This window comes from Haplochromis burtoni, unplaced genomic scaffold (assembly GCF_018398535.1).
Source record: "Haplochromis burtoni strain Fernald_Lab_line unplaced genomic scaffold, NCSU_Asbu1 Contig_369, whole genome shotgun sequence".
Lineage (NCBI taxonomy): Eukaryota > Metazoa > Chordata > Actinopteri > Cichliformes > Cichlidae > Haplochromis > Haplochromis burtoni.
The window spans coordinates 550,249-565,247 of NW_024582730.1; the positions used below are offsets into that span (position 1 = coordinate 550,249).

Sequence of the window (14,999 nt, forward strand, 5' to 3'; positions counted from 1 at the left end):
CCTGGAGTGGCCTAGCCAGTCTCCAGACCTCAACCCCATAGAAAATCTGTGGCGGGAGTTGAAAGTCCGTGTTGCTCGGCGACAGCCCCAAAACATCACTGCTCTCGAGAAGATCTGCATGGAGGAATGGGCCAAAATACCAGCTACTGTGTGTGCAAACCTGGTAAAGACCTATAGTAAACGTTTGACCTCTGTTATTGCCAACAAAGGTTATGTTACAAAGTATTGAGTTGTATTTTTGTTATTGACCAAATACTTATTTTCCACCCTGATTTACGAATAAATTCTTTACAAATCCTACCATGTGGATTCATGGATTTTTTTTCACATTCTGTCTCTCACAGTTGAAGTGTACCTCTGGTGCAAATTACTGACCTCTGTCATCATTTTAAGTGGGGGAACTTGCACAATCGGTGGCTGACTAAATACTTTTTGCCCCACTGTACAAGCAGTGACCTTACATCAGGACAAGCAAGCCAAACACTGCTTGTCAAGTGAAATCCTAAAATTTAACATCAATTATAACCAAATCAGAAGTGAAGTACCATTTTTTTTCAATTACTGTGGCCACAGTTAGCTTTTGTCTTTGGAAGCACATTTAAGTGTGTTTGACTTGAATCTACTGGAAACTCTTGCATTTATTGTTTTTATAGGCGTGTCCATGCCCTGTTTACCATATTAATATTTTTTGATTTTCCTGTAGATATAGACAGTTAACACACAATGCTCAACTCTTTTAAGTCAGCTCTGTTATCTTCTGCTTCTAAATTCAGGTAAAATAGAGGTTATTGTACTTGGCCCTAAAAAATATGTGTTTATACACCACTTTGCTTTTAATCGTTACTTATTATTAACATCTGTCTCTCTTCCACAGCATGCTTGTTCTGTCTTCCTCACTTCACCCCAAATCGGTCATGGCAGATGGCCGCCACTCTCTGAGCCTTGTTCTGCCAAAGTTTTCTTCCTGTTAAAAGGGAGTTTTTTTCTTCCCACTGTCCCCAAAGCACTTGCTCACAGGGAATTATCTGATTGTTGGGGTTTTTCTGTCTTCTCTGTATCATCGCAGCGCCTTGAAGCAACTGTGATTTGGTTCTATATAAATAAAACTGAATTACATTTTTGTTATCAATATTTTAATATACAGTGAAAAAATTCCCAGCACTTCACTTGTACCACGTTTTGTCATGTTACAGCCTTATTCCAAAGTACACCACATTGCCAAAGGTATTCATGCTTGCAGACAAGCTAGTTCCTGGTGACCATACAGGAGCAGTAATGATAGCCAGAGGCCTCAGGAAAGCACTTGCATGACTGTGTGGGGTCATCTAATGTGTGTCACTATGGTATAACGTCAGGTAAGGCCTATAAAACAACTGGAGCACTGTTATTACTTTCCGGATGCACTGCATAGTACTTATTTCAGTTGAAATGTGGCCTGTTTTTTGAGTAAATCTGTGTTTTTAGAGATATGTAGAAAAGTGATCACCACACACCACAGTACACAAGTGTACTATATTACACATCTCCAACTACTGCATAAGCTTTGCTGAAAAAACCAAGTGCTATAATTGAAGGGCACTTACAAACTATATTCTTTGCTATAGGACAAACACTGGCATAAGAATCACAGAGTACAGGGGGACACTAACAGCACTATGTAAATAAAACATTTTTCCAAAGAAAAAATAAATTTTCCAAAATGATGTAACAACTGTAACGATGGAGTGCAGATCATCATCCTATTATATCCACTAATTTCAGACAACTTTTAACATCACATTTGACTAGAACACTATAGGAGTTCATGGTCAGCTCAGTTACTTCAACGTGTCCAAGTCGTGTGGCTGAAAAACAATGAGGTACAATGCTTGAGAGACCAAGAACAGTGTATTATATGTACACACAGGCTGATATAATATTTAGTAGCTTTAAACTTATAATACATAATAAATCTATTAATTTGGTCACAGAGTGCTTATGAAACTGGAAGAGATCAATTACAACACTCTTCCTCATAGTAAAAGAAGAAAAAGGAGATGGCACATAACAGTTGGGGGTTAGATATTGTGAGCTGATAATTGTGCCCCATAAGTGACCAATCAACCACTGTCATGGTTATTTTTTCACATTTCTGATTTACTCATTCTTGTCTGGATCCCAGGCAGCACGGTGGCACGGTGGTTAGCACTGTTGCCGCACAGCAAGAAGGTCCTGAGTTCAATTCCACCATCAGGCCGGGGTCTTTCTGTGTGGAGTTTGCATGTTCTCCCCGTGTTTGCGTGGGTTCCCTCCGGGTACTCCGGCTTCCTCCCACCGTCCAAAGACATGCAGCTTGTGGGGATAGGTTAATTGGATAATCCAAATTGCCACTAGGTGTAAATGTGAGTGTGAATGGTTGTCTGTCCCTGTGTGTTGGCCCTGCGACAGACTGGCGACCTGTCCAGGGTGTACCCTGCCTCTCGCCCTACAGACAGCTGGGATAGGCTCCAGCGCCCCCCGCGACCCTGAAAAGGATAAGCGGAAGCGAATGGATGGATTGTCTGGATCCCTTCACTTCTTACTGTTATTCATCCTTCAACTCTTTTGCATTAGGTTTACTTTAGAGTGGAGTTGTTAAGTGTGAATGTGATGGACAGGGTTTTTGACACCGTTACAAAATGTATACGTTTACTCTATGTGGGTGTGTGTATGTGCTTGTTCAGTAACATGTATGTATAATGGTATGCATATAACATAAGTCTATTGTGAGCTAGAATCGTCTACAGCTCTCTATTGTTGAGATAGGTGGGAAAGTGTATTACCTGTCATCACATCTTCAGAGAAGGTAAAAGGTCTTAACATCCAGTCTTTTAGGTTAAAATACAGAGTGCTAAAACAGAGTTTATCTATACATGCTCTTGCTAATAATAAATCATCTTTATTCTTAGTTAACAATATAATGAAAGTAGAAGTCTGATTAATATTTTGAACGAGAAATGCATTTTAAATAATGACAGTGTCTGTTTTAATGCTTTAAGGGATTTTGTGTGCACCGACATGACCTTGGCAGATTAGTATCGTGATCAATATACTCAATACTTGTACATGAATAGTAAAAAGAAGAATTATTCTTATGGACAATGTCAGTACTGCAGACATCCACGGCACTCTACACTGTCACACTGTTGTGTCTTGTGTAAATGTTTTCAGGTTCTCAGAACATCGCACTTCTCTTTTTCTCATGCCCATTTATACCAGTTGTTGTCACTCTTACAAATAGAAGTTGTCATGAAATTCTCTGTTAATAAAGTCTGCAATGCGATCAGCTGTGGCCAAGGCATAGTGGCAAATGAATGTCCTTCACCTGAGAAATAAAAGGCTATACAACATTCTACAGTAAAATTCTGAGCACCTGAATCTAAATGTGAGCATAAACCACAAAACTTCCATCACAAAGTGGAGGGCCTTTTTTGTTTCAGCTTTTTGTGCACTTGGCAGTTTACTAGGGTATGACATGGGGTGTGAAATGTTAATGGCTTGTCAATGACATAACCGTTCCAAGATTCTAGAGAAGGAGATGGTGCAACAGCTTAAACTTATGATTTCTTTGTGGAGGGAACAGTTTGTTTCAAATTTGTTACTTCAATGCTGATGTGGAGGTTTGTCTGAGTGTTGGTGACCTTGTGCTGTGTCCACTGAGGTTGAGGAAACGTGGTTAGGAGACAGGAGGTAACTTTTAGGGCTATTTAACCTTATCCCTTAGTGACTCAATGGAGGAAACGTCTGGAGGAAAAGTTGCTTAAAAAGTGTTGCCAATGCTTATCTACACTGAAAGCAAGTCAAGCCCCCTCAACCCCCTCATTGAGATCATTAACAAGACTGGCTATGGATATTGTCTATGGAATAGTGCAATCATTAGCCACCTCCTCTACATTGATGGCACCAAGCTGTATGCCAGGAGTGACCAAGATATCAATTTACTGATGCATACCACTAGAATCTACAGCAATGAGCTGGGATAATAAAGTGTCCAAAGGAGGAAACAGAAGCCACTGACATCAAGACACAGAAGCTCCTCACCATGTATGGAGGGTTTCACCCCACGTCTCAGGGTGCTAGCACCCTGAGACTATACGCTAAGCAGAAGGAAGGAGGCTTAAAACTAGTGAATGTCACAACCACTATCCAGGATTAAACAACAAAGATCCATGAGGGAGAGTACCTGAGCTTGAAGGTTAAAGACCGACCGACTACAGGGCAAGTGGGGAATTATATACACGCATTCACGCACACACATATATATAAATCAACTCCACACTATGTGCCTATATTTTAATTAAACAACAAACAAACAAAAAAACCACTGTTTTTTTTGTTTGCCTGAACAAAGTTCAGGCATGCTCATGGGTGTTGGTTGCCACAACAACAAAGAGACAACTGCAAATACTGATTGGTTTTGTTGTATACATGCTGTATTTCCTTACCAAAGCATTTCAGTACAGTACAACATTCATGTTGTATTACATGCCTCAGTGCAACATGGACGCATGTAAGGCAGATTGCAATCACATAACTATATTCATCATTATGACAGATCTGGGGCATTACAGTGCTAGCCAGTGGTTCCCTAATGAGCATAGGAGTGGCAGTAACTAGGAGACTACTTCCATTAATACTCTTGCCTTATGTGCCAAAAAAATAGCTCAATTTCTGCCAACCCTACTGTTCCATCCATTCTCCCTACCCCTCTTGAGCAAGAAAGGTTATGTTTTCTCCATGTTTTTTATCTGGTATACTCTTGAACATCAACCGGCATAGACGCGCAGCTCCACCGTCTCCTTTTCATGCTTTGTTTCTCCAAAACATGAAATGGTAATCCATTCCTGCATGCAGAAATTGCATTACCAGCAGAGGGAGATAATGTATTTAAAGCCCCGAAGTCAGTAGTGAGCAAAAAACACAGCAAGTACATTTGAGGGTCCTTAACCATCAGAATCGATTAATCTAGGCAGCTAATATGTGTGTGCATGTAAATGTGTTGATAATGTCTGTGATTATTTTCCTGTTGGCTACCTCCATCTGTTGTTACTGCAGATTACTGCAACTTCTATATATGTGTATATTTTATGTTTTGGAAAGGCAAAGTGGGAAATGGACACAGTGGACCATAATAGCGTCCACTGTTTGTACCAGAAGCAGGAATTTCTCTGTCCATCTACTGTTAAATTTTACATTTCACAGGATTCAGGATGTGTTAAAACACAAATTGCTGTGTATCAAGTGTATCCCCACATGCTTGCTATTAAAAGCCATTTTAGTCTTATAATTGTTTTCTCACAAACACATCTATGTTTATGTTGTCTATTAACTTGCAGTTGTTTACAAAAATCAATTCATTCTAAAAATCTCAAATAACTATGAGAAAAACTGAATGTTCACCTGCGCATGTTCTTTTCCCACTGTTATTCTTGTATATGTACTGCTGTGTGCTGTGGTGCATGGGGAAGCTGTACTCTCTCAGAGATAACAGTACATTAAAAAAAGAGTGACCTGAAACCAAGGGGAGAAAAACCATTCTTTATTTTAAAACAAGATTAATATAATCATCGATTAAAACAACAACAAATACAGCAAATCATATTCAAGTAATAAATATTTTTTCTTACAAACAAAGCCCAAAATACTGGCAAATATAGTGTTAGCTTCATAAGCTTGAAACACTCAGGGAGATGAGTCTTATGGTCAGGGTGCTGTCTTAGTGCAAAGTTTTTAGGCTGAATTATCCTGAGATGCCTGAGCTGGCAGAGTTAAGAGAGAGAAAGAAAATGTTAGACATACCAGTGTAGACCTGGACGGGTAAATGCATCAGGAGATAAGGTGTGATTTCTAACAACCAATTTTAATGATGTAAATGAATTAGTTGTTGATGGTAAACAGTGTGTCATCAGTTAATATGAATTTGTGTGCTCAATATACACAAAAAAAAAAAGAGTGTGTGGTAACATACGTAATACAGCTGTATAAAACTGCTTTATAATTCCCCAATTTGTCTTAGATGATTCTTCTTTTCAGAGCTGGTGTCATATTTTAAACTTACCATGTCGTTTTAGTCTCATTCCGAGTCCTCCGCCTTCCCTGTTTCTGTCATCAGCTGAGCTGTAACGTCACACAGATGCTAACAGTCAACTGTATACAAAACTTCTCAAAAATACTGTTTTTTTATTTAAAGCCATATATCAGAAAAATAGCTATCAGTTTCCCTGATTGTTGTGCAGTTATCATACCAGTTTGTACATAGCAGAGGATAAATGACTTTAAACAGACCAGACAGCTTAATTCCTCAATGCTATATTTAGCTAATATTTCACTTGGTCAACACAGCAAAAAATCACAACTGAAAGCTTTTCTTTCTGATTTCATAACATTTAAAAAACCTGAGCTCAAACTTCTTACCTTCTAAAAGTGCATCTGAAACTTCGGTGCTGGCACAGCTGTTACTAACTTCCAGGAACTATTTGCGAGGCTCCATGATCCACCATTGCTGTAAAAAATGGTCCATTGGAGTGAATGGAGATGACAAGACTGTAGTTTCAACAGCTTTGCTATGTATGGCTTTCTGCATTTGAACTGAAACAATGCTGCCCCTTAATCGAGGGGCTGGTGTTTCAGTGCCTGTAACTTCTTATTACTAAAGTACCTGGACCTTTCACCCAGGAACATAAGAAAATGTTTTTTCAGATTGCTGGGTAGCTATTTTGACATATTTGACTTTATTTTTTAAAATAAGACAGAAAGAAAAAGAAAAGAGAGAAAGAAGGAAGCTGTGTACTTTAAAGTAAGCAAACAGATTTTACTTATCTACCTGAAGGTTTATGTTTAGTCCTGTTAAGCCACATCTGTAAGCTGTCACTTTTATTTGTTTGTAACTCACTCAGATCTTTATTGCTTTATAATGAGTCTTTTGACAATATTTTAACCGACCAGTTAATAAAACATTATTAACCAGTTATTAAGTTATTTCTTTCAATACTTTTCCAAATAATTTTGGAATGAGAAAAAGATAGAGAGGGAGATAACTAAGTTCTCAAAAGGCAGATGCCATGTAAAGGTAAATGCACTGGTCCTTGAATAGCACTTTTTTTTTTACTGTACTTGAGCACTCAAATCACTACATACAACACAGCTCATTCACCCATTCTTACAAGCACTTGTATGTAAGCAGGCAGCACGATGGCACAGTGGTTAGCACTGTTGCCTCACAGACAAAGACATGCACTTTGTGGGGATGGGTTAATTGAAAAGTCTAAATTGCCCATAGGAGTGAATGTGAGTGCGAATGGTTGTCTGTCCCTGTGTGTCCAGGGTGTACCCCGCCTCCCGCCCTATGACAGCTGGGATAGACTCCAGCATCCCCCTGCGACCCTGAAAAGGATAAGCGGAAGCGAATGGATGGATGGATGATAGATGCATCAGAGAGCCACTTGGGATTCAGTATCTTGTCAAATTAAACTTGAATGCAACAAACCTTCTGATTAGTAGATAATCTACTTCCTGAGCTACAACCACCCCTATGTACTATAATACTGCTGTAATACAACATTACTTTTTAGTACATTTAAATTTGCTATATTTGTCCTTCAAAACATTTTAAAATGAAGAAAGAATCTACTGCTGGCATAAGACCCGTTCATTGCTGCCCTTAAAACACTGTGGTTAAATGACAAATTACCGAATGATGCGAGTTACTTTTAAAATGACAACGCACTTCCTGTATCTCAAGATTTAATTCTGTTAACAAACAAACCACAAGAGAAAACTTCTGAAATAAAAATGTTACCTGCCAAATTACTTTTAATGAGTCATACAAACAAAGCAGAACAACAAATAAAAGCATTTAAACCAAGACTATCCTAAATTTAGAGTCTCAGTGAGCATGCAAAGTTCTGTTGGTCAAAGATGTTTGGACATTTGTAGACACCTACCTCTCCTTTTTGCTGTGGTCTTGGCCAACACCGTATGACACACTCAATACCATTTTTAATACTGCAGAGAAAATTCTGACCCCATCCTGCAAAACCACAAGTGACAGTGAAGAAGTCACATTAAGTTTACTTCCTACTTCTTCTTCTTTAATTAATTTTCCCAATTATTTAAATAAATATTTAAGATTAAGTTCACAAATTATTGTGATAATTATTATTTAGATAAATATAATTATTTACATAATTCCATTACACTGGGGTAAAATATATTTTAGAACTTAACAAAGGGTAAAACTGTAAAATTCCTTTAAATTTTAATAATTAAATGCATCTGTCTGGAGCAGTGCTATGCATTTCTGATCTGTCAGGAAGCGTGGGATGAGGCAAATACAGCACTCAGAACCCAGCAGACTAAAGTGAAAACTAACCTTTAATAAAGTTGTATACAGATGTCAATGATACAGTAAAACACAGGATTGCAGAGGGAAAAAAACACAGCAAACACTAAATTTCTTCAGACTACAGGGATTATATGACAGAAGGTTCACAAACAATCTGAAAAAAAAAAATCCAAAGAAAATAGGTTCTAAATACACACAAGGGAATTAAGGTAAGTAGAGATGGGAAATAAAGTACAGCTAAAACTAATTAACACAGTGATACAAATGGAAGAAAACTGAATGCAACATACAACAACAGACAGTTGACTAACAAAATAAAATAGGAAGGGAGAAACAATCATTTCAAACAGGGAGGAACGGACTACAGATTGAATAATAATAATAAGGGCTGCACATATGCATTTCGGAATAAAAACACTGTGGTATAATAGCTAGCTAATGCTACTGAACTTAGGTTTGGAATACTTGCCTTGCAGATGCACTACGTTCCGCCGTGGTGCCCACTGCTGACTGTGAATGGTCCTTTTTTCTCACTCTAAACTCACTATTGTTACTTTTATAAAAACATTTTTAAAATGTTCCCCCGTTCATGCTGCTTATCTGAAAAAACGCTATAAGATGACACTAAATTATATTGTATTTTTAATAATGCGAGCCTGTAATTTTGCAGGCATCTTATATGTATTGCTCAAACTCATTAAACTTGCAGATTCATTAAGAATAATATAGAATATGCATGCTATTGCAATAGTATTAGAAAGGCAATGCATTTCTATTATTATTACTTAATAGAAAATAATATAATAATACTATATTATTTTAAGATAGGCAAGTAAAATTAAATACACCATTTGTGATATTACCATACCTTTTAACAGTTTACTAATCCTTGCAGATATTATGTCCTAATGATCGTAGCGTATGTATATATGTATGTTTGTATGTTTGTATATTCCCCATCTCCTTTTAGACTAGTTGACCAAGCTTGATGAAACTTTGCTTAAACAATGCCTAAAGCAATGTGAATGCCAACATCTATATGACGTATATAAGTATTTCATACACATCACAAAAATATATTTGACAGCTCAACTGAGCACCAAATGGAATACCATAGTATAAAGAGGAATGTCAGAATACAGAATGAAATTTCAGATTGGAGTAGTGCCCCAATAATATGTATCATAGCATCATACTATGATGATTTATATGCAAGTTGTTTAAACTTAAGATGAAGAAAAACTACAATATCTACAGTTACGCCATTATAAATAAGGATAAGTTGAGTTCATGGAGTTTTGCGATTTCTTTGTATTGTAATTGTAATCCAGTGAGTTTGCACGACTCAGTAATGCACTACAACATTGTTATTGTTAATTGTGAGTCATCGTTACTCTGTTAATCACTGAGTTGAGCTAAAGTAAATCAATAATAAAATATAAATAATATAAATATAAAAATAAAACTCCAGAGAGTATATTTGACACCCCTACTGGTTAGGAAGGAACAAGCCCCACCTTCCCCTGCTCTGTACGGTAGTGATGGGATTTCCGGCTCTTTTTAGAGAACCGGCTCTTTCGGCTCGGCTCACTAAAAAGAGTTTTGTTGTGTTTTGTTGCTTTAATTAATTAATTTTCAACAACAATATAAAATTATGCACAAAAGGAATTAGTAATGTAAAAAAACGTGGTTTTCTTTATGTATTGTTGAGCTAGTTAATAGGTATGCCCTCATTGTCATCTGTTGTGATTTTATTTTGAAAGGATGCTTCCTGTTATGCTGCGGAGTATACGCGAGAGTTCAATAAACAAAGTCACCTTTTGGTGTGAATGTTCCGGTAAAAGCCGATGCCCCACGTGTGATTATTCCTCCGTCTAGACAATAAGTATCTTCAATATTCATGCAGATTCTGCTGGAAGACCCGTCTCTGCTAACATGTATGTTTATATATAAATACTAGGGGTGCAACGATACTCGTATCGATATTGAACCGTTCGATACAGTGCTTTCGGTTCGGTAAGCATATGTATTGAACAATACAAAAATGTAATTAATTTTATCAACTTTTCTTCTAACGATGCTGTCTGTGTTGAGCGCTCAGTGGATCTGCGTCCGACCAGTCCGCCTAGGCTGCACTGTCGAGCGCAGATCCACTGAGCGCAGCGCAAGCTAGCAAGACAGGAGCTAAGCTTGTTGCAACATGGCAAATTGAACCTCCCCCACCCTCATTCAGATCTGGCCTTTGGAACTATTTTGGTCTTCATGTGAAGTATGACCCTGAAGGTAAGCGCGTCATGGACAAAAGTAAAAAAGTATGTCGGATGTGCCACGCAATGCTCAATTACATGGCCCGACATATATTACACCTGACCCCTACAGCGCCTCCTGCAGGTGGTGGGCCTACAGGGTCCATGGACTAAGACCCAGTCACCAGACACTCACCCTCAGGCACCATCCCCATGCCTGGCTCCAGGGTGGGGCCCCGGTAACCCAATCCCGGGCAGTGTGAACTGTTCCCTTGATTGTAAACTCATAGAGGTCTTTTCAATCGCTCTTTGTCTGGTACCTCACTCAGGACCAGATTGTCATTGGGACACCCTAACAAACTCCTCCACCATGATAAGGTAGCGATTAATGGAGGGTGTATTCCAACTAAAGGGGGATCACACTCCTCAGCCTCCCTGGGAAAGTCTATGATAGGGTGCTGGAAAGGAGAGTCCGTCCATTAGTTGAACCTCGGATACAGGAGTAAAAATGCGGTTTTCCCCCTGGTCGTGGAACACTGGACCAGCTCTTTACCCTCTCGAGGATCCTGGAGTGTGCATGGGAGTTTGCCCAACCAGTCTATATGTGTTTTGTGGACCTGGAGAAGACATTCGACCATGTCCCTCGGAGTGACCTGCTTGGGGAGTATAAGGGTTTCTGGCCCATTGCTACGGGCCATTCTATCCTTGATGTTGGCTATGCAGCTTGGTCTGCATAGCGAACATCAAGTCAGACTTGTTTCCGGTGGGTGATGGACTCCGCTAGGGCTGCCCCTTGCCACCGATTCCATTTGTAATTTTTAAAAATGAGACCACGCAAGCTTGTGGGTGGTCTCAGAATCTCATGTCTGCTTTTCGTAGATGACGTGCTTCTGTTGGCTTCATCGGGTGATGGCCTCCAGCTTGCACCGGAATGGTTCTCAGCTGAGTGTGAAGCGGTGGAAATGAGAAATCACCACCTCCAAATATGAGGCCATTGTCCTCAGGTGGGGTGCTAACTCCAGGTTAGGGACGAGTTCCTGCCCCAAGTGGAGAAGTTTAAGTATCTTGGGGTCTTGTTCACGAGTGACAGGAGTGGGTGACAACAGTCGGATTGGTGCAGTGATGTGGACGGTGTACCAGTCCGTTGTGGTGAAGAGAGGGCTGAGTGTAAAAGCGAAACTCTCAATTTACCGGTCGATCTACGTCCCTACCCTCACCCTATGGCCACGAGCTGTGGATAGTAGGGATGCCATCATGGCACCGGTTCTGACATAAACGGTAGTAACCAGACCGAAAAGCAGCGCACATTTCAGTGCTTTATTTCGGTGCTTTTTTTTTTCCTGAGCTGTGATACACTTTAGATTCTAGCTGATCATTTTACGTTTCCGAGGATAGTAGGCGGGTGCAGGTACGTACGTTCTTTTAGAGCAGAGCTACAGATTAAAAATGCCCAAGGCGAAGCGGTCAAAAGTCTGGCTGTACTTCACAGCAAAATATGCAAACTCAGCAGCCTGCAACAAGTGCTTTAAGGTGATACTGTGATACTGTCAAAGGAGGTAACACTTCAAATCCGATGAAACACCTGGCGACGCATAGCGTTTTTTTAAAAAGCCGAGAAATGCACCGTATTTGATAGCTTGCTGCGAGACCTCACACCGAGCACATATGGGACCCGGAGTTAGCAACATCCCCCAAAAACCCGTAGAGGAGAGTCCTGGCCCCTAGCACTGCCAGTGTAGCAGAAATGATGAGGATGATGATGCAGCAGCAGCCGTTCTTCTCTGCGTGAGTAGCTTAATGTTGTTCGTGTGTAATTTACGTTGAGTAGGCTAACCACGTTATTACATTAATGCATGTAAGGTGAACTAGCAAACATCATCATAGCTACATGCGGCTGTCTTCTTGTTTGATGGCAGGTACTCCCTTCACCCTGGCCAAAAAGGCTAAAATGACCAAAGAAAAAGTGGAAAACAGTTAAAAATGAGAGGTTTTTGGACAAAGTTTGGGTTTTTTCCATTGTTTAAGCACTGCTTCCAGCCAAGGGTGATACCATATATGCGCCATAGCTGCAGAAAAGGCTAACATTGTTGTTTTTTTTTACAAAAAAACAGCTGAACATGAGAGGTTTTGGACCAATTTTGTGTTCTCCATTCTTTAAGCACCGGTTTGAGCACCGTTTAAGCACCGGCACCGTTTCAAAAGTACCGGTTTGGCACCGGTATCAGATAAAACCTAAACGATACCCATCCCTAGTGGACAGTGACCGAAAGAACGAGATCGTGGATACAAGCGGCGAAAATTAGCTTCCTCTGAAGGGTGGCTGGCCTCTCCCTTAGAGATAGGGTGAGAAGTTTAGCCATCTGGGAGGGGCTCAGAGTAGAGCCGCTGCTCCTCCACATCGAAAGGAGCCAGCTGAGGTGGTTCGGGCATCTGACAAAGATGCCTCCTGGGCGCCTCCTGGGTGAGGTGTTCCGGGCATGTCCCACCGGGAGGAGGCCCTGGAGCAGACACAGGACACGCTGGAGAGATTATATCTCTCGGCTGGCCTGGGAATGCCTTGGTGTTCCCCCGGATAAGCTAGAGGAGGTGGTTCAGTCAGTCAAAGGCCCAACTCACGAACGCAATCATACCCTGGATGTCGTACTTTCTTGTGGCCTATCACTCCTTGACACTAAAATTTGTAACATAAATCTTTTGGACCACATGTCTTATTTGAGTGTCTCTTTTCAGGTCAGCCTGGTAAATCAAATGTGCTGCTCCTATAAAAATCTATATCAGGCATCACCTGTTAACAAGTCCACTCATTCGACAACTAATAGTCTGCTTTCTCTGTTCAATTAAGCTTGTCTGGAAATACTGCTTTCCAGACAAGCAGACATTGCTCCTTTTACCACCAGGTATCTAAAACCTAAAACCCACCATGGTTGAATAATGACACCAGGGAACGCAGACAGGTATATAGTAAAGTGGAATGAAAGTGGAAAAAGGACTGTCTCCAGGCGTCGTTTGAGGCACTTAGAGAATCCCTGGCAACTTACCAGAAAGCTGTAAGAGCAGCAAAAACAAAAAACTTTTCCAAGATCGTGTCCAACAATTACCATAAACCTCTGATTTTATTTGGTATTATAAATTCAGTTCTTAATCCTCCTACTACTGATCCTCATATAGCAGTGAACATAACGTGAGAATCTACTGAAATTCTTCATTAATAAAATTGTAGATATCAGGTCTCACATTATTCCTCCCATTTCTGACCCATGTGTTTATACTCCAACTTTGGCCGTTTTTGACCACTCCGAGCCAGTATCCCTTACATTACTTAATAAAGTAGTCAGAAACTTGGAACCTTCAAAATGTACCTTGGATATCATTCCACCTAGCTTACTGATAGATGTTTTTGACACTGTTGGTACATGTTTGCTTTCCATTGACAATAACAGTCTTCAGTCTGGGTCTGTTCCCTCTGACTTTAAACATGATGTGGTGGAACCCATCCTTAAAAAGCAGAATCTGGACTCAACAGTTCTATCAAATTACCGTCCAATCTCTAAATTGTCCTTTTTGTCAAAAGTTCTGGAGAAAATTGTCCTTCTGCAGCTTCAGACCTTTTTAGATCAACACGACATTGGTTAACTATTCCAGACTGGTTTTGAAACGCACCACAGCACTGAAACTGCTCTTTTAAAAGTTTCTAATGACCTTTTAACTTTTACTGACTTGGGAGATTCTGCTATTTTAATATTATTAGACCACAGTGCTGCTTTTGACATAATAGATGACAGTATTCTTATCTGTCGACAGGAACAATGTGTCAGAATTAAAGGGCTTGTTTTGGAATGGTTTAAATCCTACTTATCTAATCTTACTTTTCTGTTAGATTCAGATGCATTGTCTCCAAGGACCGTGCTTTTTTGCGGGGTCCTCTTTTAAATTTACATGGTCCCGTTGGGATCAATTTTTTAAAAATACGATATTTCGTTTCATTGCTGCACAGACGATTCTCAGATTTACCTTCCACTGAAATTAAAATCATTAAATCCTCTGAAGGGACTGTTTAATTGTCTAAAAGATGTAAAGACATGGATGGCTCTAAATTTTCTAAATCTAAATGAACAGAAAACTGAGGTCATTGTCTTTGGTCCTTCTAACCATTATGTTTTCTAGGCCCCTTAGAAAACTACAAAAGACCATTTGCAAGAAATTTTGGGGTGATTTTTGACAGCAATTTAACCTTTAATAAACAGATAAATAATGTAGTCAAAACCAGCTTCTTTCATCTTCACCTAATTGCAAAGTTAAACACTTTCTCTGTTTCAGAGATTTTGAGAAAGCGATCCATGCCTTCATCTCACCTCAACTTCTGTAATAGCCTCTACTTTGGTGTTACCTCT

General features: G+C 39.7%; 1 protein-coding gene and 1 long non-coding RNA gene across 4 annotated transcripts in view; both read right to left on the reverse strand.

The window, feature by feature from the left end:
• Positions 1-14,999, reverse strand: part of bach2a (BTB and CNC homology 1, basic leucine zipper transcription factor 2a) — a 60,460-nt gene that overhangs the window by 12,798 nt on the left and 32,663 nt on the right. The gene's annotated exons all lie outside the window — the stretch shown is intronic.
• Positions 4,766-7,331, reverse strand: LOC121815919. 2 transcript variants are annotated; one of them, XR_006055475.1, is made up of 3 exons: positions 6,433-7,331; positions 6,077-6,135; positions 4,766-5,777 (listed from the first exon to the last, which is right to left on the reverse strand). It is a non-coding gene; the product is annotated as an uncharacterized LOC121815919 (long non-coding RNA). The 2 variants fall into 2 exon arrangements; XR_006055474.1 differs by having other exon boundaries at positions 6,077-7,331.